Genomic DNA, 16362 nt, shown 5'->3' on the forward strand with positions numbered 1-16362 from the left:
TGCTCCTTTACATAATGGTACCAGTATGTTTGTAACAGATACAGAAAAGGCAAATGTGCTAAATCGGTTATTTTGTTCAGTGTATACAATAGAGGAGACAGAGTCCCCAGGCTCACTTCATAGCTGCACTGTTGGCTCAGCTCAATCTAGTCAGTGGCTGACTCAGGATATGATTCATAAAGTTTTAATAGAAATTAATGTAAACAAGGTGCCAGAGTCAGATGACATAAACCCCCGGGTTCTAGGAGAGCTTAGTTCAGTTTTAGACTGATCCCTATTTCTGATTTTCTCAGATTTGCTTTCATCTAGTATGGTACTTATGAATTGGAGAAAAGCTGATGTCATTCCAATATGTAAAAAGGAATTACGATCTCACCCTTCCAATTATAGGCCAGTAAGTTTGACATCTGTGGTGGGCAAATTATTTGAAGGCTGTTAAGGGACCACATTCAAAGTTTTTTACTAGTGAATTGCATTATGAGCAGCAATCAGCATGGCTTTATGAAGGATAGGTCATGTCAGACAAATTTGATTGTTTTTTATGTTGAGGTAAGTAAGATGCTGTACAGTGATGTGATGTATTTGAATTTTGCCAAAGCATTTGATACCGTGCCCCACAAACAACTGCTTTCTAAACTAAGGTCTTAATGAAGGCATTTGCACATGGATAGGAAACTGGCTATAGGATCGGTTACAGAGGGTGGTTGTTAATGTGTACATTCTCTGCTTGGAGTAAGATTCTTAGTGGGGTCCCTCAGGGCTCGGTATTGAGCCCACTTTTTTTTAACTTGTTCATTAATGACTTAGGAGGGTATTGTAAGTAATGTATCAGTGTTTGCAGATGACACAAAATTATCCAGTGGGAAGAAAAGGGGGGTCACCTCACACACCCTGGCTGTCCGAATCTCGTGACACTTGATGCTCGATGAAGGAGGTATTGGCAGCCTCCACAACAGTCAGAGAAGAGAAAAATCACTGGCACAACAGGATAATTCTAGCAGGGAAACCCTTGCTCGTTTATTTGCGGATGCAACGTTTCAGGGCGTAACAAAGGGGTTACGCTCCCGAAACATTGCATCCGCAAATAAACGAGCAAGGGTTTTCCTGCTAGAAATATCCTGTTGTGCCGGTGATTTTTCTCTTCACAAAACTATCCAGCCCAATTAATTCCATCCAGAATGCAGTAACCTTGCAACAGGATCATGACAAACTGGCAATCTGGGCAGCTAAGTGGCAAATGAGATTCAATGTTAATAAATGTAAACTCATGCACCTGGGTTGTAAAAATACCAAAGCCACTTAAACCCTTAATGTGACAGCACTAGGCTTTGGTCTTTTGGGCTTAATGAAGTCATTTGCACATGGATTGGAAACTGGCTACAGGATCAGGTACAGAGGGTAGTTGCTAATGGTAAATTCTCTACTTCTCTCTGAGGGGTCCCTCAGGGGTTGGTATTGGGTCCACTTTTATTTAACCTTTTCATTAATGACTTAGTGGAGAGTATTGTAAGTAATGTATTAGTATTTGCAGATGACACAAAACTATCCAGCCCAATTAATTTCATCCGGTATTCGGTATCCTTGCAATAGGATCTTGACAAACTGGTAATCTGGGCAGCTAAGTGGCAAATGAGATTCAATGTTGATAAATGTAAAGTCATGCACCTGGGAAGTACAATATCCAAGCCACTTACACCCTTAATGGGACTGCACTAGGCAAATCCATTATGGAAAAGGACCTTGGAGTCCTTGGAGATGATAAACTTGGCTGTAGCAAACAATGTCAGCAGCATCAAGGACAAAGAAAGTTTTGAGCTGTATTAAAATGGGCAATGATTCACGGCAGGAAGGGGTCATTCTTCCACAGTATAGTGCACTAGTAAGGTTCCATCTAGAATATGCAGTACAGTTTTGGTCTCCAGTGCTCAAACAGGACATTACTGAATTAGAAAGGGTCCAGAGAAGGGCAACTAAGCTGGTAAAAGGTATGGAAAATCTTAGCTATGAGGAAAGACTGACCAAATTGGGGTTGTTCATGCTGGAGAAGAGGAGCTTAAGGGGTGATATGATAACCATGTATAAATATATTAGGGAATTATATAATAATCTCTCTAATGCTTTATGTATCAGTAGGTCTTTACAGCTGATGCAAGGTCACCCTTTCCAATTAGAAGAAAGAAGGTTCCGCCTAAATATTTGGAAGGGTTTTTTTCCAGTGAGAGCTGTGAAGATGTTGAATTCTCTCGCTGAATCAGTCGTATTGGCTGATACATTAGATAGCTTTAAGTAGGGGTTGGATGACTTTTTAGCTAGTGAGGGATAAAGGGTTATGGAAGATAGCTCATAGTACAAGGTGAAACAGGGAGTAATTCCCCCTCTGAAGCAAATTGGAGAGGTAAATTGGGGTTTTTTTTGCCTTCCTCTGGATCAACTTTAATGGACGTCGCCGACATTTCGCCTGTGGCAAATTTTTGGCGAAACTGGTCAAATTCGGCCATCCCTACTTCCAATAGATCGCCTATTGCATTACAGAATCCAGAGAGGAAGCGGGAAAAAGCCAAAGTTTGAAGAAGGAATTAGCACAAAACTATCAGCATGTCATCTCCTTATGCTAAGCACAGCATATGAGGATCATTTAAATGTATAAGGGGAGCTGAGAAACAGAGTGCAGAGGCCTGCAGCAATTCTTAAATCAAGAAAGGCAGTGTAAGAACAAAATAAAGATGCATTACATCTGTGTTTTGCCCTTTGCACATTCATAATAGTAAATTACCCCAAAAGTATTCCTTTAATAAGTACCATCGCACTGTTATGTAGTTTCTAACCAAAGCTATTGCTATATAGACAAAAATGCCAACTGGCCAGTATTTTACCATTGTGGACAGTAATACTGATGTTTGATGGTAATGTTATTAGCTAGGGGGAAGATACATATATAGAAAGGCCAGTAGTTGCCAGCCCTAGAGATACTGTCCCAATGTATTTTTCTACACTAAAGACAAGGGATTCTGGGAAGCAATGTTCCCTCTAATTTTTCTTGGCTTTGTGCGGAAAATAATGATTGTTTGCCCACATTCCAAATCTGTGTGCGCACTTTTGAAAACCTGTGTGTGCAGGTAAAAAATTATGTTTTTTCACACAAAACTCTTTTTGAGCAGCACAATTAATTGTGTGTGCTGGCCTCAAAATTTGTGTACGCGTGCATGAGAGCCATCTTAAAGGGAACATTGCTGGGAAGCCCAGAAGAGCCCTCTATCCGTTTTAGCACTTTAGCACTCATTTACACAGGACCAGGCACCTTTAGGACACGATTAGTGTTATTTATGGTTACAGTATATGAACCTGGCTGAATGATTGAGCATGAAGGTGGTCTTAATTTAAAAAACTACTGGAATGCCTTTTGCTATTTAATATCTAGTAAAGGCTACCTTACTATGATATACCTGTATAAAAAAAGGAGACCTTATTTATGATATTTTGTTTCCAGGGTCAATGAAATCAGCCCATTGGAAATTATTTAAATGATGGAATGTATGGACTTTTTTTAACAAAACTGTTTATGACCTTGAAATTAACCTCAAAGTATTTCAAATTCCAGACTGTTTTTACAGCATTTACTTTAAACAAATAAAAATGTTTTGGAAAGTATATGCATTTGAGAACCTAATGCCCCATAGAACGTGACTGCTGCACTGAATGCTACTGTAAAAAGTGAAATGACATAATTTACTTTGCTCAATGTACTGTGTCTGATGATAAATGTAAAAACTTTGACTGTTTTATATGATTTCAAAGGTGTTATAGTGTTTAAATGAAAATCAACTGTGACAAGCCCTATGATTTTATAGATACCCAAAGGTCCTTAATTTTCATCTTTCCTTTCCTGAGTTTATTGAAGAAAATTATGTTTTATATATATATATATATAAAATATATATAAAATATATATATATATATTTTTTTATATATATATATATATAAAATATTTTTTTTTTTTTTTGGGGGGGGGAGATGCCCTAAGAATTGACTTTTCACAGTTATGCTCCTCACTGTGGATGTCGATGAGGCAATCAAATTTAGAATCATCTACTCTAACCCATCGCTAACTGCACTCATCTATATGATCAATTATCCATTATCCACTGCAAATACATGACATGTATTTTTTAATCACCACTTTTAAGATAGATCTTTAGAATAATGAACACTTGTATATCGTTATATTTTCAAATTCATGAAGAGGGCCCTCACCAAAATAAAAATCAATTCTTCTCAAAGTAAAGCTGGATAAAAGAGTTGCTCTGTATTAATATAGTATTAATGTAGTAAAACAATTACTTCTGCATAGTAAAAATAAATGCATTTAAGATCTGTGCATTATGCCAAATATGTTAAAACATTTTATGATGTACTATTATGATGTACTATTATGATGTATTTTTAGAAAGAGCACGGATGGTGATTTTATTATTTTAATAAAATTATATATTTAAAATATGTAGATAATGCAGTAGGGATTAAAGTTTATTACTTTAAAAGTTTCTTTCTCTAGAGAAAGATTACCATTAAAAAGGCATTTGTTTCCAATGTCTCATTCTAACTTTGGTTAGCAAAATCATTCCATTTCGAAATCCGAGATGCATTTTCTTCATTGTATTATGTTTAGCTATCATCAGCTATTCTCTAAAATGAATGCAAAATGTAACAACAGATCTCTTTGTTCCTTCTGTTTTGGTGCTATGAGTATATACATGAAATTCATCTCTAAATTTACTGATTAAGAGTCTTCCATCACAATTTGTTTTTGTTGTTTATGACTTCTGAATCTGATGTTAATTTTGTTCGCTTTCCATATTTTCACTAAGCTTAATTAAAATTATTTTCTGGGTTATAATGTTTTTGTATATTATTCAAAACTTCTATTTTAAGGGAGCAGGAAATAATGATGAGTTTCGAACACTAGAACATTTTGAGATAAATGTTCAAGAGCTGATAGATGACTTGGCAAAGTATTAAATGTGATTTAAGGATATGTTTATTATTTAAGTCCAAAAAAATGAAGGGACTGAAATGTTTTTCAAAATAGTAATGCTATGCCACCCTGGTTTTCTTGCGACCACACACACACACTAAAGTGGGAGCCAGCTTTGTGTTATGTAAGACAGATATTGTCAAACAAATTCAGTGAGGAGGTGAACAGATATTGGGCAGCTGTACATGCAATTTGCTAGATGTGGTGTGATTTAAGGAATATAGATTTGCGACTGATGATTTGTACTTGGATAGACTGGGGCTAACAATTTGTAACTGCTTCAATGTTGAATTACAAATGAAGTACCAATATATATGCATTTATGACAATTTTAAAGAGTTCTTTTTATAGAATAGGTAGGTACTCTAACTTCAAATGTTTTTGTTTAGTTAATGAATTATTTAATGTTTTTGGTAATATGTGTGGTAGGCACAGATTTGTAGAATCTTCCTTTACATGCGATGTACATATACAGTATGTTATTTAAGCATATAACTTGTGTTTATGGCTTGAATTTTTTTCAAAGGTTTTGCACATTTGGCCAACTGTACTTCCAATTCTTGTCTCTTGGTTGCTCTATCTGCTGGGTTTTGTGCATGGATTTTCAAACTGAGAGAAAGGCTATGGTAAGAGCTAATTAGAAAATCTTGAAACAGGCACGTAAAGACAGAAGAGCTTATGATGAATATAGGTGGTAACATGGATGAATATTGTTGCCAGTAGTAGTAGTAGTAGTACCCAATCAGTAGATGTATTTTATTTTGTAATTATAAACAGTGGTGGATCAATGAGATGTGGCCCCTGTAAGGCTGCACCCATGGGCCTCCCTGGCATGCATGCACCCATGCACTAGGTCAGGGCTGTCGTTTGCCAGTGATGTCATGAAATCTACATGTATCCAGCTGCACACACACATGCCTTGGCTGTTTTGAGTTCTCAGCAGTTGCACCCATCAGACCCAGCAGCACAGAAAAAATAAATGTTAAAAAAATGAAAATAGAAATAATAATTTACAAAAATTCTAGATAGGTCTTCTGATCACATTCGACTCCTAGGCTGTAGCCTAGGGGAGCCTTTACATTAATTTGCCCCTGATGATACAAAAAAAACCAGATTGGTTGCTATTAGCAAATGATTTTGTGCGGATTAGATTAGAAGAAAAGAAAAGAAGAAAATAACTTTTCATTTGAAACAACGTAGGGGGTTCTTCACAGTCAGGACAGTGAGGTTGTGGAATGCACTGCCAGGTGATGCTGTGATGGCTAATTCAGTTAATGCCTTTAAGAATGGCTTGGATGACTTTTTGGACAGACATAATATTAAGGCTATTGTGATACTAAACTCTATAGTTAGTATAGGTATGGGTATTTATAATTTATGTGAGGGTATGGAGGGGTGTGTGTATGGATGCTGGGTTTTCTTTGGAGGGGTTGAACTTGATGGACTTTGTCTTTTTTCAACCCAATTTAACTATGTAACTATGTAACTATTGCAAACATTCACATGCATTAACCAATGAGGGGGGTTATTGCTATAAGGCAAGGTAAGGAAGTTTGTTCTCAGATGGATTTATTAAACTGAACATGATTGTTTGCCATAACAATCTCAAGATATATATTTCTGTAAAAGTAAGCCATTGAAGACAGCAATAATCAAACAAGGACGGAATCTCTAGCTGTATACATCATTCAGAAAAATCACTATTTCCTGCCAGATAGCAACCATTTTGTTTGAGTAAACAGTTTCATCAGGATAATAAGCATGATGAGGAGACTCAACCAGTCAATAATGCAAAAAACTATGGGAGGTTTGCTCATTTGTAGTTGCATGCTGATCCATTTGAAATTAGTATTAATGTGTCCTCCTACTCGATTTTTGACTTAAAAATTAGATGTTAGGAACTTAGTTGAGACGGTTGAACTTAGATGCCCAATTATTTTTTCATTGTACTTAATTAGAAAATGCTTAGATAAAATGGCACATATTAATGAAAAAACTTTGCATATTAGTACAAAAATTAGTATTTTTGTAGTGTTTGCCTATCTACCATTCATAGGTACTGCAGATGGGTTGTGTCTGCAAGTTGTTTTTTTATTTACAAAAATGCCATTAACATCTTTGTTACACAAGTTTGCACAGCTAAATGTGGCTTTGTACAGAGCTTGTACTGGAGTGAAGTGGTAGACTTTGAGCAGCAACAAAAAAAGAAATATGTATATAATTATCATTAATGGAAATTCCATTAAGTTACATTCATTTGATTATGCTCTATTCCATTAGACAGAAATTATGAAACAGATCACAAGCATAATGTAACTTTAATAGCCTCATATTTGAAATTCAGGTATAATGGGCATAAATACATTTTAAAGGTTCAGTGTAAAAATAAAAACTGGGTATAGGCTGTGCAAAAAAAAAATAATGTTTCTAATATGGGAGAGTGGGCGAATGTATCGGTGAGGGGGATGGGAGGGTGGGCGAATGTATCGGTGAGGGGGATGGGAGGGTGGGCGAATGTATCGGTGAGGGGGATGGGAGGGTGGGCGAATGTATCGGTGAGGGGGATGGGAGGGTGGGCGAATGTGTCGGTGAGGGGGATGGGAGGGTGGGCGAATGTGTCGGTGAGGGGGATGGGAGGGTGGGCGAATGTGTCGGTGAGGGGGATGGGAGGGTGGGCGAATGTGTCGGTGACGGGGATGGGAGGGTGGGCGAATGTTTCGTTGATGAGGATGGGAGGGTGGGCATATGTATCAGTGATGGGAATGGGAGGGTGGGCAATATTTTGGTGAGGGGGATGGGAGGGTGGGTGAATGTGTCGATTAGGGGGCTTGGAGGAGGGGCGAATGTGTCAGTAAGGGGGGTGGGAGGGTGGATAAATGTGTCGATGAGGGGACTGGGAGCGTGGGTGAATTAGTCAATTAGGGGGCTGGGATGGTGGGTGAATGTGTCGATTAGGGGGCTGGGTGGGTGGTTGGTTGAATGTGTTGGTGAAGGGGCTGGTTGGGTGGGTGAATATGTCGGTGTGGGGGCTGGGTGAATAAGTCATTGAGTGGGGCCTGGCAGAGGAATTACAAGAAGTAGAACCCTAGTAAGTGTGAGGTGTTTTTATGGGATTACTTTTTTGACCTAAGAAGAGTTTATTAAGGTTTTATCATTCAATTTTGCTCAAGTTGCCACTCAATATAAGTATGATTAACTTAATCAAATCCACTTTGAAATATACGATCCCCATACATAATAGCCAAAAATTTATAGGCTGGAGTGAGCGGATTTCTAACAGAACTCCAACTTGCAGCTCTCTAACTCTTAGTCAGAGACTTGAAGGGGGCCACATGGGACATAACTGTTCATTGAGTTTGCCATTGATCCTTAGCATGCAACTCAGATTCAAAAGCAATAGTTATGACCCATGTGGCCCCCCTACTTAAGTAACTGATTGGTTACTGCTTGGTAATCAATCAGTGGAAACCAAGAGAGCTTGAAAATCAAGAAGTCGTGTTCTGGCTAATATGTTAAACATCCAGTCACTCCAGCCTTTTTAAATTATTTTTTTTATTTTGCACAACCTATTTACCTTGTTTTTATTTTTATAACTAAAAGTTTCTTTAAAGACTGAGTAAAAGAAGCTTGCTTGTTAGGGAAAACATAGTCCAGACATTATCTTAGAGTCTTAAGCTCTAAACTATATTAATATTGTTCAGAAAACATTAGAGCATTCAAATTAGATTTGGAATCAATTCAGCATTCATATTGAAACATGTTTTTTTTTATCAATTTAGAAAATGTCCAGTTAGTTAATCTTTACCTTGACTGGCTGGCATTTTTTAATGGAAAGAAAAAAAAAAAGGGGGAAAAAGCCTCTATATTCCTTTTCCAAAATATCAAACATGAAGAACATTTTGTTGGCTCTTACATTTCCTGAACAATTATCTCCTTTAGAAGAGATCCCTGAAACTTTCCCAAACCAGAAATGGTGTAGACTGTGGAGGTTAACTAAAATGCATCTTCCCGCATCAGAAGCTTAATTAAAGTGCCAACCTTTCCACATTAAAAGCATGTAAATGGGACACATTTTTTTGGGCAGCTTCCTAGAACTATAAACAGACCATTAATCTGGATTACATAATAATTCATTATCAGCAGAAAGAAATGTTTCTTTGTGTTCATTGACAGATGCACCAAATTAATTAAAAATATTTTTTGCCTAATGTTTTATTTATTTCTACTTCACAGCCTAATATTTATGTAAATGCACAGTGTAGGCTGCATTCCAGAAAAAACTCTTTGGGGTACTGGGGTAATCAACTGTGTTAGTTAGAATTTGGGTTCTTGTATCCAATGCAAGATCCTAAATGAACTTATTCAGGATAAAACCACACATCCCAAAAAATCTGTATTGATTTCAGATTTTATTGATACTAGGGAGGATGCGAAATTGCAGTACAGCATTTAATTGTTGCTAGAAATATACCTATCCATCTGCGGAGATCTGGGATCTAAACATTGTTTGCTCATCCCCATTTTGCTTAGCTGTTGCTGGGCTACAAATTACAGCATACTTAACATTACTGGTAAAAGCATTCCAGGAGCATTCCCGGACCCAGTGCCTTGTGGGAGCTAAGACTCCATATTCCAGCTCATTGTGTGGAAGAGTCACACAATTTTCTATTCTTTCCTCATTGTAACATCGCTAGTATGCAAAAGTACTTAAACCTGCACTAAAATACCATTACAGTTACCAACAGCTCAGAGACATTGCTCCATGCATATTTCTGCCAGCACACAGTAGACTGTGACAAAAGTTTCAATAACTGGTGGCCAAAATGTAGAAACTTGAGTAACCTGAGAAGGTGGGTATAATGTATTCTGTTGAACGCTTCTTTCTCATCTAGATTTACTAGAATTCCATGTTTCCATTTTTCTATGTTGTGTAGGTAGATGGAAGCTAGGAGCTGCCGTATGGCCTTTACCGAATGACTTCCTTTCATGAAACCTAATTGAATTAAAGTCAAGATTCTGGATAAGATCAGTTGCAGTATTTCTGCCATGATTTTGGGAGAAGTTTTATGTCTTAGTTTAGGAGGGAAATGGGTAGGGTATTGGGGTCTGGGAGTTTTGTTGAATTTTTTTCTTTTTGATAAAGTGAGAAAAAGTTTAGTTTTCAGAAATACCCCTCAAGCCTTAGGGGGTTATTTACTAAAGTTAGTTTTTTATGGTCTGCGTTTTAAAGGGAAAAAAAATTAAAATTTTCAAGAGTTATTAAACCCAGAGGCTGTTAAAAGTCTGAATAAAAATGTACTCCATCTCAAACCTGCCACGGTCATGTAGAAGTCAATTGCAGATGTCCGTTTACAATTGGATGATCTGTGCTGGATTTCATACAATAATCTGAATAATATGTGGTTTTCGGGCGTTAATCTTAAATAATCTGAGTTGCTGCTGTCAAATCCGACAAAAACGTACAATTCCGATTTTTAAATGATTTTAGTGTGTCTTTTCCGGCACCAGATTTTTTCGAGTACATTTATTGATAAATAGGGTAAAAATATGCACGTTTGGTCAAAGTGATTTTAAGGAAATGGTGAGAAACTTTCAGATTTTAGTAAATAACCCCTTAATATTTATAATTGACTCTCCTGCATTTCAAGCATTTCTTTGTTTTGAATTTTTATATGTAACTGTCAGTTGAGGTGAAACTGTATTTTTCCTCAGGATCAGAGTTAATCTGTGCTAAGAATTTATTTATAAAACACACCCAGCATATTTTTAACATGATTCTGATATATATTTCAATAAAATAATACATTTACTTTTCAGATATACAGATACTGCAGGGTGTATTTTGAAATATATTACTGTTATTATCGTTTATTTGTATAATTCCAACACATTCTGCAGCATTTTAATAGAGCAGGGTCCCCAACCCTTTTCACCCGTGAGCAACATTCAGATTTAAAAAGAGTTGGGGAGCAACACAAGCACGAAAAATGTTCCTGAGTGGTGCCAATTAAGGGTTGTGATTGGCTATGTGGTAGCCCCTATGTTTACTGGCAGCCTACAGGAGGGTTTTGTTTGGCAGTATATCTGTTTTTTAATCAGCCAAAACTTGCCAAAAGCATGGAATTCAAAAATAAGCACCTGCCACTGAGAGCAACATCCAAGGGGTTGGAGAGCAACATGTTGCTCACGAGCTACTGGTTGAGGATCACTGTAAGAGGATATATATCATGTACATCAGTCCCTGCCCGAGTAGTGCTTACAGTCTAAGGTACCTATCACATGCACAAATATTACGGTCAGTTTTATCAGGAACCAATTGAAGGGGATATAAAGGCAAAACAATATACCTTAATATATACCAATAATATACCTTAAAACATACCAATATACTTTCATTAAAAAGTGTTTACTGTTTTTATAATAAACCAGACTGTATGCAGTGAAATTCCCCCTTCTTTTACTTGCTGCAGATGACAGCTGCAGGAAACTTCGGAGGGCCCCTAACTGCTCTGCAGAAAACCCATCATACTTTCAAATGGCAGGGGGGAGCCCCCCACCTTACTTCCCTGACCTCGAGCAGCTTTGTTTGTTTCCCTGTTTGTCGAGCAGCTGGCTACTGTGTAGAGATTTGTATCCGTAGACCCAGTGCAGTTTGCATATTCTGATTATTAATCAGTCTTGCTGTATGGGCTTCTATGGCAGATACTATTTGACTTGTGCTGCATTGATTTTATTGTTTTTTTAATTTATGACGATCCCTAAACTTAACCTCCCAACTAAAGCCCAGACCACACTGATCATGTGCGTGGTCTTGCAGAGATGTTTAACAAAGTTACAAAATGATGACCCTCTGCGGCCAACTTTGAAAACATAAATCATTTGTTTAAATAGGCTTCTGGTGCAGTAAGTTCATGTTTATGTTTAGTATACAAAATACAGCATTTCTAGCATTATTCTATTTTAGACTTTAGTTCCCCATACCTGCCTGTATGGTTTCAGAGTTCAGGAAGAAGCTAGAGCTCAGGGCGAAACCCAACGCAAACACGGTGAATATACACAGATTCACAAAGCTGCTTAAAATGCTGGTGGCTGATTTACCTAATAGGAGAGAAGGAGGTTTAGTTCAGAACAGGGCTGCCATCAGAAATCATGGGGCTCCATACACCGCCACAGGCCCTGTCCTAGATCCCCCCACACCACAGTAAAAAAGCCACACAAACTTGGGCGCTAAAACATGGATGCTAAAAGCCCATTGTGGCCAGGCCCCATTATAAGTTAACAACCCCATTTAAAAAAATATTGGTGGCCAGGATCCACCCTTACAAGTTAAAGAAAAAACATTGGTGGTCTAGGCTCCAATGGAATATTTTTTTAAAAAACTTTGGTTGCCAGGGCCCCACCTTACAAGTTAAAGAAAACAACATTGGTGGTCAGGGGCCCCATAGAATATTTAAAAAAAATGGTGACCAGGACCCCCCTTTCAAGGTAAAGAAAAAACATTACTGGTCAGGGGCCTCATAGAATTTTAAAAATACATTGGTGGCTAGGGGCCTATAGAGGATTAAAATAATACATTAGTCGCCAGAGGTTTAAAAAAAAAAATTGGTGTTCAGTGGAACTTACCGTAGGTTCTTCTTCCTTGTCCTCAGTGATGACAGCTTCTTTGGTTTTCTTCAGCTCCTTTTGTGGCTTTGGGTCTTTGGATTTAGCTCCTTTCATGGCTTTGGGTGTTTTTTTGTGGCTTTGGCTTCGGGTCCCCCGAGCTTCAGGACATTGGCACTTTGGCTTGCACGTTCTTCAGCCAGGCCCCCCTTTAACCATAAATTCTACCAGGCCCAGGACAACTGTCCCCTGGTTGAGAGTAATATATAATGAGGGGTAAGTGATTTGATGCATTGTACTTATATCCTACTGTATATAAATAAATATAACTTGCTAAACGGACCTGAAAATAACAGAACATTATTAAAATATATAAAATAGCAACATTATACTAAATTGAAAGCTATCTCTCCAGATTTCATTTTTTTTACAAAAATTAGAAAGATTAGTTATTAATCAAAGTTAACGAAATGTATGTTTTATTGTTCATGTATATTTTTGTGCAAACATTCTGTCACTAGATCATTTATAGTATAGAAATCACTGCTAAAAGCCTTTGAAGCAAGTTATAAAAATACATTTTTCAATATTAGAATTATTTTTGTTAAAGTCATGAGTGAGAAACCTTGAGACAAGGTTCTTGCACTTGCACTGCTTGCAATACCAAAATAGGCCAATTAATTAGCAAAATTATGTTGACAGTTGAGTAAGTACACCGCCATTTTTTTAAGGATGAGCATTGGGCATGAAGGGGAAGATTGGAGAAGGCTACAAACCTCTCCCAGGCTTGCTCCACATGAGCACTGGCAGAGCTGGATTTACGGGGGTGGGGAGTGCAGGTCCTGCACCCCATGATGAAGTACAAATTTCAGGCTTTGTGTCTGTTTTTGCACCCTGCCCTGTAAAAACATGTCTGTTTTAAGGAATGCCACATGTAGCATTCTGTGCTGGAAACAATCGTGGCAACTTCCCACATTTCCTATTAACTTAAAATAGGTGTGGATAGCGTAGTGTGAGTGATTTACTTCTCAAAAGTTCACTTGTAGATTTTCAGGTATAAAAGCACTTTACACTTCTGTTACTAAAGTCATTGGGAGTTGTTGGAGGCAGTTTGGGGAATAAGAATCTGCCATTCCTTAATATCTTGAGCAGGTGTGGGTAAAACCATAGCGAAGTGCAAAAATTTAATTCAATTTAGTATTCATCATTTATCTTGTAATAGTAGAATTCCACTCTAGATTATGGCGAATATAATCAGTCCAAAAACAAAATATAATGCTAAATTTGAAAAAAATAAACAAATCATAATGAAAGAACTAAACAAGGGTCCTTGTTCCAATTTGACAACAGAAAATATTGTCCAAGATGTTACTCTCCGCCTTGTAATTTGTCTTGGAAATGTAAACGATTTTGAAGAGTTCAGTAATGTAGCCAAGGAATAGCTTAAATCAGTTAACTAAAGTAGGACAGTCTGTTGCTCTAATAAATATTTTGGTTATGAACGTTTAAAAAAATGTGAAAATATTTTAATGAATCCTTTTGATTCCTTAGTTCAAATGATACTAAAGGTGCTCCTCCATTTTGGGCTTTGATCATCTATGGACCAGACTCAATTACATGGAAAGTCCAATCTAGAGGTCGGCACATGAAATTCCAATGTTCCAAACAAGTGTGTACTGGTTTTGCAAGTAGCATTCATACAGTTAATATAATTATGATAAAAAGTGAAAAATATTGAGTCCAGATTTTGCTAGCTGTGGGTGAATGTGCTCCATGCAGCCATTATAAATAATCTCAATGTCCATTTAACAATTTCTCCTATTAATCTTGACATTTATGCTGTCATTTTAGTTCAAAGTTGTAATTGTATTCTTAATTTAAACCATTTTTTCCAATAAAAGGGTGCAAAGGACAAATTATACCAATCATTTATCATTTGATAGAAATCTGAAACAATTCAACCAACTGTGTATTCTGATGGATCTGACCAATAAAGTTTATTTAGTTTCAGAATATTTTTCAAGTACAATTTGCAGTGATTAATGTAATGAAAGGAAATTTACACAAAAGAAAACTGACGTGAAATCTAAAAAATAAATACAGGTGTGGAATGAATTAGCTAAAAATCTGTTATCCAGGAACATAGCAGAATAACCTTCTCATTAGAATCCAATCTTTTTTTTAAAAAAAAATAAACAAACTATTAATGGCTGATTCATTTCTCTCTGGAATGAGACTTATCTCATATGTGATAACACATCTAGCATAAATCCACATTGATGGCACAGAATACTATTTTATGTGCTTTGTGCTGCAATTAAAAAGGCCCATTATCTTAAAAACTCCAGGTACCAAGCATTCTGAATAATAGTCTCAATGCCTTTTTCACATAAATAGATAAACATTGATCCTTTGAAATACAGTATTAGGGAAGAAAGTAGAATTATACAAAATAAATTAAGTTCTAAGTGCTGTTTATCAAATGTGCAAGGGCATATTTATAGAGTACAGAAATAAATAAAGTACAATTTTCTATACCACATGTTACAATCAAATCACTATATAAAAAGTAGGAAATAGGGCTTTTTTAAAATGTTTTATGGCCCTTTTTACAGTGATTTCTGTGACATGGCAAGTAAAAATGTACAGAGCCACAGTAAATTTACAGTAAAATTTTATGAGCCATTAATGTGTGCAGAAACCAGCACAGTTCATGCAAGTTGCCTGAACTAATTTCCATGCAAATTTATAGCCCTTGAATGGATTAATTTGTGTTAACTTTAATAGATTTCACCAACTCCATGGAGGGGTAATATTCTTGTGTAAATTCCAGTGTAAAAATAACATACAAAATTCTACAAATGGACATACCAGAACGTTAACATACAAAGGTTATCTCACAATGGACCAGATTCAATTAAGTGAGAAAAAATTATCTTACGATTTATAATGTGAAACTCGATGACAAGATTCAATTAAGAAGAAAATAATTTTCTCAAAATTTTTTCCCCATAAACTTCAATAGCGTTTTCAGATGATAAACTATGAAAAAAGTTTTCTGAAATGAATTGATAAAACTTTTTTCACTGAATTGAATCTAGCCCAATATTTTAAACACCAACTCTTTACAATATACAGTAAGTTGGAAAACCAGAAAAATATTCTTTGATTCTTTTACTCAACTGGGCTGAAAACTTACCACATTAAGTTACTTAGGAACTGACCAGGGTTCTTCACTGAGTGTGTGCTTTCTTTTAAATAGCAACCCATAGCAACCAATTAGCTAACTCATATATTACAGATATGTGATCCCTTAAAGGACCAGTAACATCAAAATATTTATTAAATTACTAAAATTCGTTAGTATACATCGGAAAAAAACCCACCAAGACAAATTAAACTTTAAAGTCTCAAAGTCTTCATTAAGAAATAACTTACCGGGTGGAGGCAAGTCATGCATGTGAGCAGTCGCAACTCACGAGAGCTCTCCGTTTAAGGGCCCAAAAAGGTGTATTTTAAGCATATTTCCCACTCATAACCGGTTGCAAATCAAACATCCTATATAGCTGAGCCTGAGCGGTGCGACATGGGACCCAAAAATCAGTTGAAGAAAAACTCGAAAAAGGTATCGGAGTTCTTTCTGGAACAACACAGTAAGCAAACTGGCGCCATCTTGGAACGCAGCGATGAAGAAGCGAGGCCCGAGGCAGATGCTGCTCCACTACCTG

Source organism: Xenopus laevis, chromosome 2S (genome assembly GCF_017654675.1).
Source record: "Xenopus laevis strain J_2021 chromosome 2S, Xenopus_laevis_v10.1, whole genome shotgun sequence".
In the NCBI taxonomy this organism is placed as follows: domain Eukaryota; kingdom Metazoa; phylum Chordata; class Amphibia; order Anura; family Pipidae; genus Xenopus; species Xenopus laevis.